General features: G+C 54.3%; 1 protein-coding gene across 3 annotated transcripts in view; it reads left to right on the forward strand.

The window, feature by feature from the left end:
- The window catches only part of PRKN (parkin RBR E3 ubiquitin protein ligase), a 530440-nt gene that overhangs the window by 419242 nt on the left and 88595 nt on the right, over nt 1-22603 (forward strand). The window lies entirely within an intron of this gene.

A 22603-nucleotide genomic window follows, 5' to 3' on the forward strand; every position in this document is an offset into this window, starting at 1 on the left:
CTCCACTGCCCCGTGAGAGCGCAAGTTCCTTCACCTGATCCCAGGCTGTGTCCTTTCTGCAAAGCGACCAGCAGCTTCGCCGGGACTCCCCAATCCTCCTTTTCATCTCCTCCGTGGAGGGTGACACCGCGTTCTCTTCCCCACAAACCCTCTCTTATACCCCATACACGTCACAGTCATCCTGGAGCTCAGCGTTCTTACTGAAACGCACAGGCACTGCAGTCATTTCTCTGTCACTTACCAAAGAGACGCAGCAAGCGAGACGCTGAGTGGCTGCATGATTCATCCTCGGGCGGCTTCAAGCTTAAGGTGCACTGCATCAAGAAGAGAACTTGAAATCTGGTTGTTTAATTTGGTGACTTTAGATTCCACATCGATGACATTTATGGACCAAACTAATTCCCTGATGGATGGAAATACTAAGGCAAAAGGAGCAGACAGCTAAATGACTTCAAGGTCAATTTTCAAATCAGCTGTCAAGGGTTTTATGTATTTATTTACTTTAAATGAGACAGAATTTTCCATTTCTAGTCCATTGCATGAGATAATCTAATCCAGAGTAGTGGGGAGATGGGGGGTATCATTATTCTTTGCCAACCAGAAGTTTGCAAGCTAAACTTTTTGTTTAAGTGACTGGTTTCACACACTCAAGGGGGGAAAAAAGCAACGTCTTTATGACACTGTTGTAATTAGCTTGTTATTAATAACCAGAGGCCCAGCGCACGAAATTCGTGCACTGGGGGGTGGGTCCCTCAGCCTGGTGTGCTCCCTCTCATAGTCCTGGAGCTCTCGGGGGATGTACGACTGCTGTGGAGTGGGAGAGGCTCAGCCACCGCCGCTGCACTTGCCAGCCGTGAGCCGGCTTCTGGCTGAGAGGCACTTCTCCTGTGGGAGCGCACTGATCACCAGGGGGCGGCTCCTGCATTGAGCATCTGCCCCCTGGTGGTCAGTGTGCATCACAGTGACCGGTCCTTCCACCGTTTGGTCGATTTGCATATTAGGGTTTTATTATATAGGATAGGAAAGGAACAGGGGGGAGTCCAGCCATCATAGTCATGTCATCTGGGCAGCTTCACCAGGAAGCTACAACGTTGCACTCCCCAGGGACCCACTGGCTACTCCCTGAGGACCCCTGGGGGGAGTGGTCCACAAGGGGGCGGTGGACGCATGCGCAGTGAAGTCAGGGTGACACAGGGAAGGTGCCTGTCAGTCAAGCCTGGAGGACCATGGGTTGGCTGAAGGGGGTGGAGCCAATGCAAGCCGGGGAAATTGGGGAATGCAATTACCCCCCCAACTCCCCCCCATCAAAGGAGCACGCTCTCTTGGTGCTTGGCGCTCTGTGCTCTGTGCGGTTCCCTTGCATCCGCCCAGGGTCCCTAGAGAACCAGGTGGCCCTGCGGATCCCGACGCAATGGACTGACGGACTGTCCCCAGAAATACAGCTTTCTGCAACTTCCCATCCTCCCAGGCGGGCGAGTCTCAGAAAATCCTTTTTCTCGTGACATCGCAGGAAGCTCACTCCCAGTGCAGCCGGCGGGGACTAGGAGAGCCCCCGACTCACAGCACTTGTCCCAGCAGAAGCTTCCATGTCATCTGGCCACATTGGCAGTGAGCATGGCTCAGGGGCTGAGGTGGGAGGTGGGGAGGATGGGTACCTGGTCCCTCAGGTCACACGTGGTCCAGGCGTCGTAAAGACCCCCATGACGCCTCCCCTCCGTCTCCCTCCTCCGTGCTGGGCTGTGTGTGTTCGGAGTAAGAGTGTGAACGGCTGAGAGGGTGGCCCTGGCAGAGGGCTGCCACCCAGTCCGCTCACGAGCGAAGGCTTGGGCAGGTCGCCGGGCATCCCTTCTGTGGAGTTAACACGTTCAGCACGGCGCCGTCTCCCTTCATCTCCATCCTCCGAGAAACAGCCGTGCAGTCCTTCCCCAGGACCAGCTTCTCTGGGGAGACGACAGGAAACACACAGCGAGGAACGGACAGAAGGACGGACTGTCCCCGGCACTTCTGTCCGCTGCTGCTGAGGTGCTTGGGGAGGACCGGTCACCGTCCTCCGTGTCACCAGCTGAACGCTGCCCTTCGCGCGGTGCTTCTCCTGAGAGAGGCCTGAGGGTACAGGCAGCGGCTCCTCCTGTCAGCTCGAGGCTGATAAGAAAGCAGGCTCCTCCGGGCCGGGTGGCCCAGCGGGCTGCGTGTGGCCCACAGACCCCTGTGCAATCCCCGGGCAGGGCATACGCCTGGGCCGTGGGCTCAGCCCTCAGGAGGGGCGTGCTGGTGGCGGCCAATTGATGTTTTGCTCTCACATTGCTGTTTCTCTCTCTCCCTCCACCTTCCTCTCTCTAAAAATCAATTAGAACGAGGGGGAGAAAGAGAGAGAGAATGCTCTCGTCCACTGCCATGAGGCCCGTGTGTGCAGGCAGAAACAGGTGAGAGCCTGTTTGTCCTCACGCTGGAGATGCAGCCTGGCCCGTGGCAGCACTTTCGCATCCGCCTGTGTGTCTCGCTCGCACGCGGGGAGCGGGGGAGGGAGCGGAGGGGGGGGGGGGTCGCTGAGGGGCACAGCTGGCGTGGGGCCGGGGCCCCACGGGGACCTACTGGGAAGTGGGAGACTCAGAGCCGGTGCGCCCCGCAGGCCGAGGCCAGCGCTCAGGCTCCCTGCACACCCCCAGGTTTGCTTTTGTGTTTTTTTAACTGATACTGAGATGAGGACAGTGTTTAGTTTTCATCTCAGATAAGCTCTGGTAGCCAAAGGGACCCTTTCAGAACTGGTGCGGGTGCGGGCGTGGGCGTGGAGGGGACACGCAGCACCGTCCGGTAGCCACACGTGGCAGACGCCGTGTGACAGCGAGAGGAGGCAGGCACGTCCCCGCTTTCTGTTCTCCAGTGAGAAGGCGGGGCCAACAACGTCGATACTTTAATCACTTTTTCTCCTGCTCCTTTTTCTGCCACAGGAATAAAAATCACTGTTCTTACACGCTGTGTCCCTGACAGTTGGTCAGGGAGAATGCATTGTGGCCAGGTGACAGTTGTGTATGGAAATGAGCTGCCCTCGGATTGCGTCCCTCCCCCGGCCCCGGGCGCTAATGTGTGTTCCCCTGACACGCGGTGTGTTAGGTGGCGGCTCAGGGCCTGGCCTCCGTGGGGCAGAGTGGCCTCGGAGCATCGGGAATGAGCCACGCTGCAGGGACTGGGAGTTATCTGCGGAACCCTCCCCGTCAGCTGGATCGATCCACTGGTCCATCCAGGCACTGGCCTCCTCCCCCAGCAGAGACGGGCTTTGGGCGTGCCTGGGAAGCCCCGGGTGGGCGGGGGGGGGGGATGGGGCGAGGGGGGGGCCATGCTCGCCAGCGCAGGCCTCAGGCGGCGGCCCCTTTGGAAAGCGCTGCCTTCACACATGGGAGGGGAGGTTCCGGGATGTGCATGGCATCGGCGCCTCCTTTCTCGAATAAAGCGGAGAAAACCACCCACACAATCAGGGCGATGCTCTCCACAGCTTTCCTAACCTTAGGCCTCGGCGATGCTAATGAACAAACCTGTGATGCCAGGACTGTCACTAAAGCTAAAACGACACTGTGCAGGAAGCAGGAACAGCTCTCGCCACGCTCAGGAGCCAGGGTTCTGCGGGGGCTGCTCTCCATCGCGGTGGGGCCGCCCCTGGCCTCGGGGTGCTGCCAGGGCTGCTCACATTAATGGTCTGTGACTGTGGAGGCATCGTGGAACAGACCATGTGCATGTCCTGCGGGGAGCACAGGGTCCTGGGGAGACGCTTAACTACTTGCACTTTCTAAATTAGTTTTCCTTCACAGACACTTCCCGCAGCCCTAAGCCGGATGAGCTGGGGGAGGATGTGTGTCAGCCTGGGTTTTCATTTCAGCAGCTGCTCACAGCCCCTGGACTTTGAGCTGTTTTTAGCTCTTGCAAATTTCCACGGCGTGAGCGGCTCTGAGGAATTACTGCGGGTGCGCGGGGGGGGGGGGGGGGGGGTGCGCACGTGTGCATGTGTGTGCAGGTGTGTGCATGCAGGTGTGTGTGTGTGGCCACCAGCCTGCATGCCTAGCAAGTGGCCTGGAGAAAACGGAATAGAAGTGCACGCCGAGGAGAACATGCCTCGAACATGCCTGGCACCGCACTTAGAACAACACTCCCCTGTTCCGTGACGAGCTGCCGGGCAGTCCTGGCAGCCTCGAGTCGGCCTCCTGTTAACATGGGCGCCATGTTTTGAATGGAGATGTCTCCGTGCTGGGAGCAGTTCCTTTCCTAGGTGACGTGTCCATTTCCGCTTCTGCCTTTGAATGCCCATTGATGCCGCGGGTGTGGCGCGCGTGGCGCTTTGGCGCAGCCCAGGGGCCGCCGTCTCACCAGCTGTCTCACCAGCCTTCTCATGCCCGACCGTGGCCCCAGAGGTGCGCACGCGCTTGCAGACGCTACATGCTGCGCGGTGTCGTTCCTGGGAACAAAGCCGTTCACTCGCCCAGCATTTGGGAGGCGTGGGGACACGTGCTGGGCACTGCCCGCTACCTGCCTCCTCCCCGCTTCCCCACCTGCACCCACCTGTACCCACCTGTTCACGGGTGCGGCTCCTGCCTGTCCTCCCAGCTGGGGCCTGGCTGCCAGCACAGGTCTGGGGGTCTGGCTGGAGGACAGGCCCCGCCCTCCTGCACACTGCTGCCCGCTGCCCTGGGGGACTCGGACAGTCCCTCAGGACAGCCTGCAGGAAGGCTGCTGCCCGCTGCCCTGGAGGGCTCGGACAGTCCCTCAGGACGGCCTGCAGGAAGGCTGCTGCCCGCTGCCCTGGAGGGCTCGGACAGTCCCTCAGGGCGGCCCGCAGGACGGCTGCTGCCCGCTGCCCTGGAGGGCTCGGACAGTCCCTCAGGGCGGCCCGCAGGACGGCTGCTGCCCGCTGCCCTGGAGGGCTCGGACAGTCCCTCAGGGCGGCCCGCAGGACGGCTGCTGCCCGCTGCCCTGGAGGGCTCGGACAGTCCCTCAGGACGGCCCACAGGACGGCTGCTGCCCCGGGTTACCTGTGAGCGGCATTCGGGGAAACCACTGTCAGGCGGAGAGGCCTGCTGTGCCTCTCGGTTCTTGTCCCAGCCGGTCCTCAGCTCTGTGCTGTGTCTGCGATTGACCCTCTGCTGGTGGGGAATGAGGTGGCTTCTGTGATTGGTCACCGCAATCCTGTGCCTGCGGTAGGGCCAGGGGCCCGTTGGTGGCAAACATCATCGACGATGATGATGATGGCAGAAACTTTGAGAGACGGTGTCCATCGAACGCCGTCATTTTAGAACGAGGGCTCCAGTGGCACCCAGGCTGCTACGTGAGGCCTCTTCTAGGCACCTGGACGGCAGGCCCTTTCCCAACTGCTCTCCCAGGCACTCCCACAGCGTGTGTTCCCAGGAGCAGGGGCGCATTTTGGGTGTCTCTGCCTTGGGGACCCGCGTCATTTACGCACATTTGGTCCCTTCAATTAATTTCCGTTCTGAGGCGTGAAACAGCACCGGGGGCAGGAGCCGGGGCTCCAGGACCAGAGCAGGAGCCAAAAGAGCTGCTCCGGGTCCCCATCCCTGCGGCGCCGTGAGAGTCTTTCAACGTGGACACGCCGGGTCACGGCTGCAGACACCCCGCTCGGCTTCCCCACGGCGGGAGCTGCTGCTCCGTCATCCACCAGACCCTCCCCTGTCTTCAGATCAGCTCCCCGGCTGCACCGATTGCGTCCGGCCTTTCGATGAGCATCGGGTGCGGCTGCTGGCTCCGCGCTGGCTTTAGGTGGTTCTGCCGGTGACCCCACAGCGCACTGAGGCAGGGACGCAGTGCTGGCTCCTTCGCTAACGTGAGCTGCCGAGAGCCGCAGAGAAACAGGCTCAAGTCAAAATGTGACCAGTTCTATTCATTACACGATGTCAAAGGCGGTGGGATAACTTACGGGATTCACACCCATAACGAGGCTTTAGAGATGTTTTCACAGTAGGACTTCCTTCCTGTAACTCGCAGGAAAGTGAAAATGGAAAGTGTTGTGTTTATTATCAAATATGAGGTGACCCTTGGGTGGCAAGTCAAGACAAACCTTAACTCAGCAGTCAGCACACACGTGCAAACTTCTCATTTCTTTCCATCAAACCGTGGGCACCCTGGGTGTTAAACACGCACGTTCACGCGTAACCAGGCGTGCCGCGGCTTGCTGGTCTCTCCACTCCTTTCTTTTGCCCGGTGTTGGCTGCCGTGGGAAAACACTGCCGTTGGATGAGGTCACCAGGGCAGGACGGGGCTCTCGCACAGGCTTAGCGACCACGTGTGTGCACGCCAGGAATCGTGTGTGTGTGTGCACCAGGGATCACTGTGCATGGCAGGGATCACGTGTGTGCACGCCAGGGGTCGTGTGTGTGTGCGCGCACGCCAGGGATCGTGTGTGTGCGCGCGCATGCCAGGGATCACTGTGCATGGCAGGGATCACGTGTGTGCACGCCAGGGACCGTGTGTGTGCGCGCGCACACCAGGGATCACTGTGCATGGCAGGGATCATGTGTGTGCACGCCAGGGATCGTGTGTGTGTGTGTGTGTGTGCGCACCAGGGATCACTGTGCATGGCAGGGATCACGTGTGTGCACACCAGGGATCGTGTGTGTGTGTGTGTGTGTGTGTGTGTGCGCGCGCGCGCACGCCAGGGATCATGTGTGCGCGCACCAGGGATCACTGTGCATGCCAGGGATCACGTGTGTGCATGCCAGGGATCATGTGTGTGCACACCAGGGATCACTGTGCATGCCAGGGATCAGTAATGAGGAGCATGGCTTTCGGGTTACAACTCAGTGCAGGACCCTAACATTTTACACAAAAGCATGACTGAAATCGCAGAAAAATCACTGAAATGTTCCTTAGATTTGCTGTTTGAAAATGCAGTTTTTACCAAGCTGTCTGCTCGCTCTCGCTGCTCCTCATGCCCTTGCGGGGGAGCAGTCGTGGTATTTACAAGCTCTTCCCCAGAGCCCGACACCGGAGGCGTGTGTGCTCTTTTTTTCCACTTGCTGCAGAGCTTTGCTTTGGAACCCATTTTGAACCTGTTATCCATTCTATTTATTTTTTGTTTTGTGTGTTGAGCCTGTGTCTCCAGCAGACTCGCGTCTTTCCCCGGCGGGACGGACAGGATCCCGGCTGATGGCACAGCCAGGTGCTCTGTGGGCGCCTCTTCCTGGCTCTGGTGCTCTGGGCGGGGGAGCCGGCCACGCTCCTCGGGGAGCCTTTGCAGCGGAGCTCTCCCTCCAGAACCTCAGCCGCCGCCGGTGGGAGCGGGCCAGCCCTTCTCCAGTGCCCGCCCTGCCCCAGTCCTGAGGCGGCTTCTCCATCAGCCCTTGGGTAGGAGGCTCCTGCCCAGCTGGTCTGTGGCTGGCTGTTCAGGTGGCTTGCGCTGCAGTGTAGTTGACACCCAGTTTGGTCCTGGGAGGACTGAGCGGAGCCCTCCCACTCCACCACCATCCTGGGCCCCGCACACGTTCACTGTAAATACCTGTGTCTGTATGCGCAGCTCTTTCCTGGGGAATGGGGTTGAAAAGGCGGGAAGACCGGGATGTCACTGAATGAAGCCAACCAGGCGCAAAGGAGGGGAATCAGGGGGTCCCCCTCTCTCGGGGTCACCCCAGTGCCGTGAGGAGGTCATGAGGTGCCCTTCGTATGCGGACCCCAGGCCGTGCAGCCACCAGGCTTTGCATTTATGGTATTCCCACCTTATATGCATTTTATATCACGTTTTTAGAAACAGGATGGGGCTGCTGATGGCTGTCGCAGAGTCAGCAGCTACAGAAAGACGGGGTGTCCACAGGAAGGGCCCAGCGGGTGGACGCGCTGGCTGGCGGGGCGAGGGGCGCACGGGCTAACCCGCCCAGTTTGATTTAGGATCGAGGTGGCTTTTTTTAACTTTCCCAGCACAGAGCCTTCCGAGAATTCAGTGCTTGACACAAAACTGTAAGTCACACTGAAATCCGCCGTGTAAGGAGCAGGAGCACCATCCTCGTGTGCCCGTTTCTTTGCTTATTCAGTCCTTTCTTGCTCTTCATTTTGTCTCTTCCTCATAAATCCACTTCCCCGGAAGCCACAGCTAACAGAAGCCCAGCGGAGGCGGGTGGAGGGGGCTCTTGTCAGATAAGCTGCAGAGGAGGAACATGGCATCTTCTCCGGGCCCCACGCGGACTGCGGGGCGGCGTTTCCTGATGTTCCCACACCCGCCAAAGCCCATGGTTCCACGGAGGGTGAATGAGCGCGAGGGAGGAGACGAGAGAGGGTGAATGAGAGCGAGGGGAAGACAAGAGGGGCTGTGGCTCCACCCTCCCTGTTAGTGCCTGCGTCCCTGGGAAATGGAGGTTACAGCAGGGCAGGGGGAGAGGGCCTGGGTTTAGCTCCCAGAACCTCCCTGGGTCCCCAGGGGCTATGACATGTGTGTCCAAGCATCCTGGGTGCCCTGGGAGTGACACGGAAACCATCTCGTGGGGCTGGATATGGAACCAACTGAATTTGGAGCCAAAGGCTGCGGGCAGGCGTGGCAGCCAGGGATGCGCCTGGGAACCGCAGCCAGACCTCCGGGGGCTGCACAGCCCTGAGCTGAGCTCAGAACTCAGCGGCGGAGCTGGCGGTGACCGAGGGCACATCGCTGTGCCGGCGCTTTCCCAGGACCCTCCGAGTGGCCATTCACATGGTGTCCGCGTGGCGGGTTGGTGCCCACTGCGGTCCCGGACCTGCAGGCGACAGCAATGAAGGGCTCTCCCTGGCAGCCCAGATCTTCTCTAATGAAAACACAAGTTCAGCCTCTCTCACTGCCCCAGTGAGAGCGAGACAGGAGTGAAGCTGTCGTCCCTGGATGGTCTGGGGATTGAAATCAGATGTGGCCTTTGCATAACAGAAGGGAGGTTGTGAAAGGAGACGGTGGGAGACGGAGAGGTCACTGCTGTGCGGCGCTGGCCTGGGCAGCCCTGCTTGCCCTCAGCTGGGGAGACACCACCCCACACCCCGGGCAGCCCTGCTTACCCTCAGCTGGGGAGACACCACCCCACACCCCGGGCAGCCCTGCTTGCCCTCAGCTGGGGAGACACCACCCCACACCCGGGGCAGCCCTGCTTGCCCTCAGCTGGGGGGACACCACCCCACACCCTGGGCAGCCCTGCTTACCCTCAGCTGGGGGGACACCACCCCACACCCCGGGCAGCCCTGCTTGCCCTCAGCTGGGATACACCACCCCACACCCCGGGCAGCCCTGCTTACCCTCAGCTGGGGGGACACCACCCCACACCCCGAGCAGCCCTGCTTACCCTCAGCTGGGGGAACACCACCCCACACCCCGGGCAGCCCTGCTTACCCTCAGCTGGGGGGACACCACCCCACACCCCGGGCAGCCCTGCTTACCCTCAGCTGGGGGGACACCACCCCACACCCCGGGCAGCCCTGCTCGCACTGGGGAGGGGAGGGGGAGTACCCGCCACGGGACTCTGCATTTCCAATAGAACTTAACCTCTATGCGCAATGAGTCTGGGATTGACGTGTGGTTTGTAGGTGGGTTTGGCCATAGAGCTGGGAATAAGCGTTTAGTGTGGTTTTGGTATTTTTGAGGGGATGGGAGGGGTGTTGCAGAAAAGGAAAGGCTACGGAGAAACTAGGCCATGCAGAGAGCGGGACTTGGGCTTCCCCCGGGGGAGAGAGCTGGTGGCATCCAAGGCGCCCGGCTCTCCCTGCGGGGAACCCGGACCCTCCTCCTGCTTTCCCGCCCTCAGGAACCAGATACCCTCCTCGGGCTTTCCCGCCCCCAGGTTGATCGCACTGGCAGCGGGGCAGGACAGGGAAGGGGCTTCCAACCAAGTAATCCTTTTCCGAAGCGGCGGGTGAGAAACAGCAGCCGCGCTCGGAGAGGTGACGGCGGAGGACATACCTAGTGTTCCAGCTACACGCTTCGTACACTCAGAAGAAATAAGTGTTTCAATTTGCTAGCACATGTGCAGTGAAACCGACGTAACATTAATATAGGACAGTGGTCGGCAAACTGCGGCTCGTGAGCCACATGCGGCTCTTGGCCCCTTGAGTGTGACTCTTCCACAAAATACCACGTGCGGGCGCGCACATACAGTGCGATTGAAACTTTGTGGCCCATGCGCAGAAGTCGGTATTTTGTGGAAGAGCCACACTCAAGGGGCCAAAGAGCCGCATGTGGCTTGCGAGCCGCAGTTTGCCGACCACGGAGGTAGGAGATGATCCTGCGTACAGATTAGCTCCCGGCCACCTGCGATCCCTGTGGACATGTGGGGGGGGGGGGGGGTCAGCTTAGCGGGGTCCTAAGCCTCACACCTTCTCCCGGGCCTTGTCCTTTGGCGTGGCTCACTTATGAATAAACCAAAGCCTTTTTTAAATTTTTTAAAGATTTTCTTAGAGAGAAAGGGAGAGAGAGATAAAAACATCAATAATGAGAGAGAATCACTGATCGACTGCATACTGGGGATCAAGCCCACAGCCCAGGCATGTGCCCTGACCGGGAATTGAACCTGGTTCATAGGTCGACGCTCAACCACTGAGCGATGCCGGCCGGTTCCACAGTCGACACTGCCGTTGTGAACGTGGGTGCACCCCTACACACTCTGTTCCAAGTCAGCACTGCGTTGTGAACGTGGGTGCACCCCTACGCACTCTGTTCCAAGTCAGCACTGCGTTGTGAATGCGGGTGCACCCCTGCGCGCTCTGCTCCCAGTCGGCACTGTGTTGTGAATGTGGGTGCACCCCTACGCACTCTGTTCCAAGTCAGCACTGTGTTGTGAATGTGGGTGCACCCCTACATGCTCTGCTCCCAGTTGGCACTGCGTTGTGAATGTGGGTGCACCCCTACGCACTCTGTTCCAAGTCAGCACTGCGTTGTGAATGTGGGTGCACCCCTGTGCACTCTGTTCCAAGTCAGCACTGCGTTGTGAATGTGGGTGCACCCCTGCACGCTCTGCTCCCAGTCGGCACTGTGTTGTGAACGTGGGTGCACCCCTACGCACTCTGTTCCCAGTCAGCACTGCGTTGTGAATGTGGGTGCACCCCTGCGCGCTCTGCTCCCAGTCGGCACTGTGTTGTGAATGTGGGTGCACCCCTACGTGCTCTGCTCCCAGTCGGCAGTGTTGTGAAGGTGGGTGCACCCCTGAATGCCCTGGCTCCCATTCTTCTCATTTCTAACGTAGGGATGACTCTGTCCTTCTGGTCTACCTCCATGCGTCTTGTGTAGATCAAGGGAATTAATGTATGTAACGAGATTTATAAATTGTATAGACTATTATAAACAAAAGTCTTTACTAGAATTATTATCATTCTGACTTTTATAATATCTCATCAACTACGCTATGGGCTCTTTGGGAGCAAGGATTATATCTTGCTTATATTTCCTAGAGTCCCTAGTTTCCTCATTATGAGCATCCATTTGTGGAACTCCATCAACACAGGCATAATGAGCTAACAAAATATTCCTAAAATGCTCTGAAAATGGAGATCTGCGTGTTAAATGAAAGAAATAAAAGTTACGCTGAATTTGTAAGCGTGGAGAAAGAATCTTATCTTTTGAGAAATAACTGGATGCTGCAGATGGTTGATTATTTACGGTCCAGAAATCCACAAAGAGCAAATCTCGTAACAAGTCTAACCTTGACATTTCTCTCTCGCACTAAAATATTCCGTCAGGGACATTTTCTAAGGAAATATAGCATGTCTAACAGAGCCTAAGCAAAAAGCAAAGTTAAGTCCAAATGAATGAGCACTTTGATACTCTCAAAATATCACTCTGAAGATGTTAGGGCTACAAGAAGGCAGGCCAGTATTGAATTTCCCTTGCATCCAGTTTTAGTCTAGTAAATTATTTGTATGGGAGATTTTTTTTTCTATATCTTGAGCAATTGATGTAAAAATCCACTATTTTAATATTTAGGAAATAGACTGAATCCTAATTGTGTCTGGACAATTACTTTGGAAGATAGATAGATAAAAAGTTGGATGAAAATACAGTGATTGGATAACAGATTTAGTCAGCCACTTAAAGATGGCAGGTAATGTGAGTTATTTCACTTCTTCATGTTGTATTAGCTTCTTTTATATGTAAATGTAATATTATGTAAATGTAATATTATAAGCACTTTATTAGGAAACCAGCCCAGCTGTTGGTTGGGGCTCAGTGGTTGAGCTTGGACCCATGAACCAGGAGGGCACATGCCTGGGTTGTGGGCTCAATCCCCAATAGGGAGTGTGCAGGAGGCAGCCAATCAATGTTTCTCATAGATGTTTCTATCTCTTTATCCCTCTCCCTTCCTCTGTCTAAAACAAACAAACAAAAAAAACCAATTAAGAAAACACTATAGAGAAAAATCAAAGCTTTTTGTTTTGCCAAACACATTGTGTTTTAAATAATGGTGACTTTAAAATCTACTACAGTTTTTGTTTCTGTTTCACTTTAGTTCCTTAAACTAAATAGAAAAACAAATATTCAATATCCAATCCAGGGGTAAATACAGCTTAGCTATGTGATGCTGAGGAATTTGAGACGCCATTTAACTAATGACCATTTAGAAGAGATTAGTACAGTATAGGAATATTTTCTTTTAAAATTGCCAGTACCATACTGTTTTGATTATTGTCATTTTGTGCTGCAGTTTGAAATCAGGGAGCATGCTATCTCACACTTCATTCTTTGATATAATTTTTAATCATATTTTTTGGTTTTTGTTTGTCTATAATGTTGTAATTTTTGTCTATTGAATTTGTACATAGGCCGTTCCTTTGCTTCTTTCTCCTAGTTTACTGAGGTTTCAGAAAACTTTCTGTATATTTAACAATAATTTGTTAATAATACCATTCCTTTCTAATTTTCTTTTTCAATATGTATGCCTACTTCTTTTATTCAACCTGCTTGACATTCAGGACTAATAGCATGAATGGGAGTTCATTTATGTGTTCCTTGAATCACATTTCATGACATCACAGTGAACCTGGGGGGGTGGGGAGATTAGAAATATTAGTATGCACTCAAAGATCAAGGATTGCTCTGTCACTAAGCTTTAAAGATGCTTCATTTCCTGAGCCCCGTGCTTTCCTTTTCACTGAGATTTTCAGTCTTTCCCTGATTGTATAGATGGAGGATGGGGTGGGGGTGGCGGGGGGGCAGCAGGACACAGCTCGAAGGACAACGCCACGGGGGCCGGGAAGGCCTTCATTCGCACTGCAGGGAGGGACGTTCAAACTATCCATTGATAGGCGTGTCCCTAGAGTAATACTTCTCGTCAGTGTAACTTGTTTCAAGACTGAGTCAAATGGTTTTCCCCGAAAGCTTCAAGGTGTTACGTAGAAGCCAAATTGTTTGCGTGCCGTAACCACGGCCGCCACCTTCTTATGTTCATTTTGCACGTGGCATGCCATCGCCACCTGATTGTTTGTTTGGCTTATTGATTCCGTCCCAGGATGTAAGCCTGACAAGCTTGTTCATTTGCCCCTTTGCCCCCAGCACTGAGACTAAAGCCACCCACACGTTAGCCTCTCGATCTGCACCCGAGAGTCCCTTCCCCGGCCACACGCTGTCACGGGAAGTCCTGCTTCCGGGTGTGACGTGGAGCCGTTTACCGCCGGCGCTGATAGACGTCACTGCTCTTCCACGGGGCTCTCGGGCCGGTGTCCCCCCTGCTTGGTGCGGAGGCGTGTGAAGAGCTCTGTGAGGCGGGCGGTCCCGCCTGGAAGGTCAGGCTGCTGGCCGCCTTCCCACACACACGTGCGGAAAACAGGCCTCGTCGTGGGGAAAGAGTGGACGTGAGGTTAGTGCTGGACACCCGACATCAGTCGGCGTTAACATGGACACCCCAGTTCAGTGGGACCAGCTTCCTGGAGTGGAGTCTGTGTGGGGTCTATTGATCGATTGGTGCTGCCTGTATTGATAGTGTAACAATAAGACACACTGGGAGGTAGAGGCTGTGCCTAACCGTCTCCTTCCCTGGGATCTAGTACTCGGCCCAGAGCCTGATGGACAGATACAGCTGGACACTGAGTCAGGGGGTCCCCGGGATGGAAGTGGGGGGAGGGAGGGGAGAGGGGGGCCTGTGGGAGGAGAGGTCCCCCAGATCAGCGAGGACAGAAATGAAAGCACCTTTCAGAAGAGGGTAACGGTGGGACATTCCCCCAGGGATGGAGGGTCATAGCTCTGGCTGGTCGGGGTGAGTGAGCGCAAGGAAAGAAGAGAAACAAGGAGGAGGAGGAGAGGGGGAGGGAGAATAGCCGAGTGTGGAATGAAAATCAGACCATTCAAAACAGAAATCGGGGGACTTCTAAGAAGTCGGCCTCCAGAGCCTCTGGAAGAAGATGCCCTGTGCAGTGAAGAAGTCACGTGACAGTCGTTCTAGTGAATGGGAGCTGACGTGCCTCTGAAAGGAGTTCTGGGAAAGGAGCGTGTGGTTTGTCTGTGAGCTGCTTGGGAAGGTTGACCAGTAGGCCGCCCCCTCGTCACCACGGCTGCACCGCAGTGGAGACCTTTGAAAACCCCTACATTGCTCTGTGGCCTTCCCCATCCTCATGTTATTGTCTCCTTTCCAAAAACTAACAACAGCCCCAACTTCAAGAGATCCTCTGGGGAATGGCCAGAAAGAATAATATGGAAGTGGGCAGCCGGACAGCTGCACGGAGCCATGTTCTCCCGCCTTGGCCAGATCCCGGTGAAGCCATTCGAGCCGGCGGGAGCGTGACAGGGGCTGAGGCTCTGCTGAACGCAGTGGCCCCTAATGGAGAGGAGAGCCTGGGGCTGGCCTTGCTTTTGAAGGACATGTTCACGGCGCCCTCACCCACGTGTGGGCACCCAGAGTCCCAGTGGGTGCAGGCAGTCTTTCTGCCCTGAGTCACAGAATGCTGGGGAACGCTTGCTCTTGCCTGAGCAACAATCCTGGGGCCAAGTCACAAAGGAAGTGCTTGGATTGAGTGAAACAGCAGTTTCATTTGGAAATAACTGTCTCCGCGGGGTCTTCCGTGTTCTGTGGTTTGGCCTTCCGTCCCTCCATCAGCTGGCAAGGACTTCATATGGTGCCGAACAGAGTTAGCATTGCACTAGCAGGATCTCAGTCGCCAGGGGACGCCAGGCTCGCCCATCAGAGAGTCTCCCGGGGCTGCCAATGTAACCCCCCACACACTCTGGTGGCTTAAAGCAAAGGACATGGTGTCACAATTCTGGAGGCTAAACTCCCCAAACCAAGGTGCCTAACGGGGCGACACCTCGTTTCCCTCCATAACACTCGGCATTATCTGAAAGCGGTCCTTTCCCTTTAATTCGTTCGTCTGACCGCGTGTGAGAATGTGCAATTCCTGGGGACGGGGACGGGGGCGGCGTCTCAGCACCTCCAGTCCTCACGTCTGGACCAGTGCCCGGCGTTTGGCTGCTCAATCTGGTTGTTGAGGAAAGAGTGATATTAATATTCTCTCGATATTCGTTTTCTTCTCTCACTGGTTCCACTTTACATGGGCATGTGAGAATGTGAAAACTAACCAAATTAATAAGCGGGCTGTTCAATGAAAGTTGATGTGTTGTCTCTTTATATTTTAGTCCCAATCCTTACAGTAGAAATGAGTTCTGCGTGTTCAGAATAGCCCTGTTTACAACACGAAAGACATCACCTCAATGTAAAGACAAGACTGTGGTCCTTTAAAAATAAAAGTATATTCGATATTCTTTTGGGAAAGATGGGGTTACCTGGTCTTACAGAGTCGGGTGAAAATTGCATTGTTCTCTGCTTCGGTTTCCATTAGAATATTTTATAGTGAGAGAGAGGATGGTGTGGGATAGCGCATGCAGAGGTACTGGCAATTCGCCTGATTGAGGACGCCGTTAGAATCCGTTCATAACACCGTTCAATTAGACTCCGGAGGGATCAGCAGAGAAAGATCTGGTCCCACCCTTAGCTACTGGAAACATCGCTCTCCTGTGCTGACTTGATGAGATACAGCCCAGCTTGTCTGTGGATGTCACAGAAGCTCAAGCTTTCTCGGCTGTAAAAGGTAAAACGAACAAGTGAGATGAAACACTGAGAGACCCAGGAAGGGAGCATGGGGAGCCGCGGGCCCGGGGCTCCATCCGGCACCGCCGGGGGAGGCGGAGGGCGTGATGCGCTGCAGCCGCCTGTTCCATTGGAGTGTCATGGTTTCCAGGGCGGGAAACGTCAAAACAAAATCAACTTCTTGCCTAAAAAATCTGGATTCCATTTTACAGAGGAAATGTTTTGTCTTTTAACTTTTTATTTTAACATAATTTCGGACTGAGAGAAAAGTGGCAAGACCAGGAGAGAGAATTTCCATCCACTCCTCAGCGGGTACCCAGTTGTGAGCAGTCGCTGCGTCTGCTTCTGTCCCTGTGCACATGCTCACGGGCACGTGTGCTTTTTCTGAACTGCTGGAGAGGGAGTTGCCTCGCGATAACATAACAAAATAAAATTTTAAATCTTCAAAATGTAAAATAATAAAAATTTTTAAATCTGCAGGCAGCTATATCTAAGAAGCAAAAACAACAATCATACAATTAGAAAACCTTGTATGTGCTTTACACTTATTTTCCTTTTCCTACATGTCAAAGCTTGTGAAAACCGACACCATGAATTATCTACCTAAGGTGGAAGTTAAAAAATTAACAAGTTTTTGGAATGAACAATAGTCACATTTCTTTACAAACTTCTACTGCGTACAGGTGACCCTCACTGCCCGGATGGTTTATTCTCTAATCATGCCGTGCACCGGGTTTACCTGGAGTGAGTTCTGGTTCCCACTGGCCCAGCTCTGAGCATGAATGAGCTTCTGGGGAGAAGGAGGTTCAGACCGCGGCGGTCAGGTGCGGGCCATCTGCAGGGCCGGCAGGTGTCCCCCGCCACCCGTCCTCCTCGCCGGCTCTCCTCTCGTCCACTTCCGCCGAACGCTGTTGCTGTCTCTCAGAAGCAGCGCTATGATGCACACAGTACACTCTGTCTTGATGGTGTTGCAATGAGAAGCTTCCGTTTCTAGGAAATAAATGACTTTTCATTCTATTCATACCAGCTATTCCGTACAAAAGCACGACAGGGAAGCATATGCTACGAATGACCTTCTGTTATAAATATTGTAGCCAAATGATGGCTCCGTCGGCTTGCTGGGTAAGATCCAGGATGCTCACTTACACCTGAATGTCAGACAAACAAAAAACACATGGGACATACACTGAAAAATATGTTCATTGTTTACCTGAGATTCAGATGTAACTAGAGGTCCTGTATTTGATTTGCTAAATCTGGGGGCCTTAGACTGTGCTTCTTCCGAGAACGTCGCTGGGTTTAAGAGGTGACGGTGTCCTCTCGTTCTCCTCACGGGTGCGGAGAGCATGTGGGAGAGCACGTCGGGAACCCCCGTGAGACAGCGTCGCACGCTGTCAGGGTGCGCACTTGGCAGCCCAGCACCCAGCGCACACGTGTTTGTATTTCTATCCTTTCCCTTCGCTGCCTTCCCCTCTTGAACAGAAGAACATCCAGAAACGGTCCTGTTTGTTGCAAATGTCTCCCAGCTGTCTCCTCTCCTTTTATTGAATGAATCATAGAATGAGTTAAAATAACTCAATGCCTTCTTATTGACATCCATAGAATAATGACCGTTTTAATCCTAATAATCATTCATTTTCCATCAATGTGGTCTTAATAATGCATATGGAGTATTTTTATATAAGTCTCAGGAAGTAAACTTTTACTTTGAATTTTAAATCAGAAATCCCAAGTTCAGGCTACAATCTTACACACTTATAGAAACATCAAGAGTCATTCTCCCCAAGGACTGCAATGGAGAGATGTTTAAGAGCTAAAGTCAAGCTGTAGTAGAAAGCTATAGTAATTAAAATGGCAGGGCACAAAAACACATTAATAGAACAGCATAGAAATCCCAGAAGTAAACCTACACTGATATGATCAATTAATCTATAAGGCAATAAGGAATAATATGCAATGGGAAAAAGACAGTCTCTTCAATAACTGGTGTTGGGAAAACCAGACAGATACATGCAGAGAATGCTATTGGACCACTTTCTAACCCCATATTCAAAAGTAAACTCAGAATGGATTAAAGACTTACATGTAAAACCTGAAACCATACAACTCCTGGAAGGAAACAGGGCAGCAAACGCTTTCAGTCCGGCTCAGCATTATCCTTCAGGCACATCTCCTCGGGCCAGGAAGCAAAAGCAAAAATAAACAGTTTACATCAAACTAAAAGGTGAAGGGAACCATCAGCAAAAGGAACGACGACCTGCTGAATGGGAGACCGCGCTTACAGTGATACAGCCAACAAGGGTTAATGCCCAAACTGTGTAAAGAGCTCCTCCAGCTCCACATCAAAACAGCAAACAACCCAGTTAAAAACCAGGAAGAGGATCTGGATAGACATTTTTCACAGAAAACATGCAGATGGCCAGCAGGCACATGAGAGGATGCTCCACACCCTGCTCCTCGGGGAAATGCAGGTCAAACCATAATGAGGCGCCCTCGCCCCTGTCAGGAGGGCCGTCGTCAGGATGAACAGCGTGGGCACGGGAGGAGGCCGAGAGAAGGGAGCCCTCGCGCCCTGTCGGTGGGAACGCAGACGGTGCAGCCACTGTGGGAAACAGTGTGGAGCTTCCTCAAAAAATTAAAAATAGAGCTGCCCTAGGATCCAGCAACCCCATTTCTCGGTATTTATCTGATGAAAATGTAAACACTACTTTTTAAAGATATATACACCCCTTGGTTTATTGCAGCATTATTTACAACTAGAGGCCCGGTGCATAAAAATTTGTGCACTCAGGGGGGGCCCCTCAGCCTGGCCTGCGCCCATTTGCAGTCCAGGACCCCTTGGGGGATGTCCACCTGTCAACTTAGGCCCACTCCCCGGGGGATCAGGCCTAAGCTTGCAGTTAGACATCCTTCTGGCAGCCAGGGAGCCCTCGGGGGATGTCCGACTAAAGGCTTAGGCCCCCAAGGGACCTGTGATGAGGAAGCTGGGGTGACAGAGGAGCCACGCTGTTCCTCCCCGCCGCCCTGGGTCGGGTCGCACTCGGGATGCCAGGTGGGCCAGCCGATCGCTGCTGCCCCGCCCGGCTGCCCCAGGTCGGGTCTCATACGGAACACCCAGGCGGACCAGCGGATCACTGCTGCCCCACCTGGCCACCCGGGGTCGGGTCGCACCTGATGCCCAGTCAGGCCAGAGGATCACTGCTGCCCCGCTCGGCTGCCCCGGGTCAGGTCGCACACGGGACGCCCGCCGCCCCGGGTCGCAGATAGCTGGCCCGGATGGAGGCAGGGCAGGTGGGATGGCGCTGACCCGCACTGCCTGCAGTATGCAAATTAGCCACCATCTTTGTTGGGGGTTAATTTGCATTTTGTGCTGATTAGCTAATGGGAGGTGTAGCGAAGGTATGATCAATTACCATGTTTGTCTATTATTAGATAGGATAGTCAAGATATGAGAACACCCCAAGTGTCCATCGATAGATAATGGATAAAAAAGATGTGCTATAATATATATATATAAATATTACTTAGCCACAAAAGCAGAATGAAGTCTTGCCATTTGTGAGAACATGGATGGACCTAGAGGGTATTATAACAAGTAAAATAAATCTAACAGAAAGAAGCATCATATAATTTTGCTTAAATGTGGAATCTAAAAAACAAAATAAGAGAGACTTACAGACACAGAGAACACACTGATAGCTACTGCAGGGGAGGAGGGGGGCTGGGTAAGAAGGCGAAGGGGATTGAGAGGCACAAACTTCTCGTTATAAAGTAAATGTCACGGGGACGGAGCGCACAGCGCAGGGAATACAGCCAAAACGTCAGGATGACTTTGTGTGGCGACCGGTGGTTACTAGGCTTATGGTGACCACGCCCTCGGGCATATAAATATCGAATACCCCTGTTGTACACCTGAAACTAACATGACGCTGTACGTCAACTGTACCATAATAATAAAAAAGGAGCTTAATGGATTCTGCTGCTAGAATCCCAACCCTCAGAATATATCACTCAGAGCGGGTTTCCTGTGTTCAAACATCTTTAAAAACACACGCATGAATCTGACCTTTGAATAGCGTGCATTTTACCATAAATATGACCAAATTTGTGTCACCGTTCTTAATCTCGGGATAGTATTCCAGTACTCGGTGGAGTAACTTCTGTTTGAAACAAGTAACGTGTTTTTAGTTTAGAGCTTTGAATGTCAAACACCTTTATTCTTGTTTCTGAAATGCCTTTCGTGGCAGCCATGCACTGCCACTGGAGGTGTTAAGTAAATGACCAGCACCCTTGTGATGGCCCCTACAGGCTCCTGCACTGTGTGTGAGTGGAATGCAGGAGTCCTGCCATTTCATTCTCCTGGTTCCCCGTGGCTCCTCTCAGCCCCGCGTGGCCGCCCACAGGAGCAGATGCCTTGCTCGTCTCCATCTAAACTACACGGGGGTGGGGTCTGCGCAGCCGCGCGTCCTGTCAGAAGAAAGCCTTTGCGTGGGAACCGTTTTGTGGTGTGGGCACACTGATGTGCTGATCTGAGCGAGTGAGGAGCTGATCTGGATTATCGAGTTTTATAGCAGAGCTGTCTGCGCCCCTTGACTAGTGGCCAGTGCAGCGAACAGCCTTTGAAAAGAGAGCGCCATCGCCTCACATGGAGTTCGCTAGCGTGTCAACGGGACCAGCCGCAGAGACCGTGTGTTCCCATCTGGGCACAGTTGCCCGGGGGCCAGAGGCCCAGCATCAGAAGAGCCACGGGGCCCGAGCTTGGTGGGGATGGGCCCCCGGATGGGTGAGCCGCTCTGCACGGAGGCCACCCAGCCCCTGCCCGGAGAGTGTGTTACGGCCCAAAGGCGGTGCGTGCAGGTTTAATGCCGGCAGCCGTGTTTCTCTGTTGGGAGACACAATGAGGGAGGCGGCCTGTTCTCTCTAGAATTTCATGTCCGGAGGATCCTGGGACGAAGCTGTTGCAACAGGAAGAGAGTGAGGCCGTTCTGCACTGAAATGCACAGAAGAGAGGTTCCCCCGTGGAAACAGAAGAGCCCAAAGGGAAAAGGAAGGGGATCTATTTCAGTCCCTAGATTTTTTTTTAACAAAATCTCCTTTCAAAACAGAGTTCAGGTGTCAGCACCGAGTAGGACGTGAGGACGTGGGTGACTACGTGTCTCCACGCCGCCCAGTCACCACGGTAACTGGCACACGGATGGGCAAGCGCGGCCCACGGAGGAGCAGCCTCAGCGCCCACATCCCGAGAACCTGTGCTCCGCTGGGACCATATGGTGGCAAAGCCCAAAGGTGCAAGCTGGGCGTGGCATTGCCCGAGGGAAAGGCCTCCCTGCAGAGCTGCCCTCCAGGAGGTGCAAGCAGGCCTTTTTGCAAATGGCAGCGTTGCGGCCCACAGGGGGGCCTCTGGCATTTCAGGTGCGGGAACAGGCTGCCTGGGTGACGTCCTGTAGAGACGCCAGGGCTGCCTGCCGGGCCGGCGTCAGGGGAGCGTGCACCTCCTCTTAGCCGGCGCCAGGGCGGCTGGGAAGGGCCGGATGTGGTCCGCCTGCAATGAGCCCCAAGTGTCACCGTCCCCCGGGGCTTGCCCTGTTGTCGGTGTACGTGTGTCCTTGTGGGAGATAAGACATTCCTGGCAGTGCCGGGGTCCAACCCCAGCAGGTCCAGGGGTCCCCAAAGGTGTGGACGGAGTCGGCAAAGAAGGAATGACATGGAGGCAGCGTTCAGTTGATCAGCAGCCTAGCCAGGATCTCTAGCCAGGATCTCCAGCCAAGTTCTGGTCTGGATCTCCAGAGAGGTTCTGCTTCGGATCTCCAGCCAGGTTTGGTGTCCATGTTCTCTCGCTAGGTTCTCCAGCCAAAGATTATGTAGCTTAAGCATGATTGTTTGTAGTGATTAACTACCCGCCTGGCACTTAGTTAAGGAGTTTCATCCCCTCCCTGACTTCAGGGAAAAATTCCTACCTGGGGAAACAACCTTTCTAGGAGAGGCATCCCCTCCCTGACTTCAGGGAAAAATTCCTACCTGGGGAAACAACCTTTCTCGGAGAGGTGACCTTGGTTAAAACACACAGTGCTAAGGGGAGCAAACATATTAAGAACAGTATGCTATATACGCCAGGTCCCTTGAAACATATGCTGTGCAGATGTTTCTTTCCTGCAGCGACTGTGTCAAGCAGCAAGGATGGACCGGCTTCCGGCACTGGCAGGATTGACCTCCTGTGTCCCTGTAACTGACCACCAGCTGAGAGTTTCCACGCCAGGCCCGGTACCTGGGCTTCAAAACGCTAAGCCGCGGAGCGGGTGAATTCTAAAGCCTCATCGATACAGTCACACATTCAGGAGGCGGACGTAGCCGGTGCCACTGGGCTCCCCATGGGATCTTCCGTTTCTCTGGGGTAGAGCGTGTGTGCCTGTCTGCCCGAAGGTGGCCTCTGATTCCTCAGGGCCCATCGCCCATGTGATGGTTCTTTTCTAACGTTATTCGGACACAATAGCCATCATTTCAAAGCACGACTTGCCCTGGCTGGGGCTCAGTGGTTAGAGTGTCGGCCTAAGGTTGGAAGGGTCGCAGGTTGGATTCCTGGTCAAGGGCAGGTACCT

The sequence above is a fragment of the Myotis myotis genome, unplaced genomic scaffold (assembly GCF_014108235.1).
Source record: "Myotis myotis isolate mMyoMyo1 unplaced genomic scaffold, mMyoMyo1.p scaffold_m19_p_7, whole genome shotgun sequence".
Lineage (NCBI taxonomy): Eukaryota > Metazoa > Chordata > Mammalia > Chiroptera > Vespertilionidae > Myotis > Myotis myotis.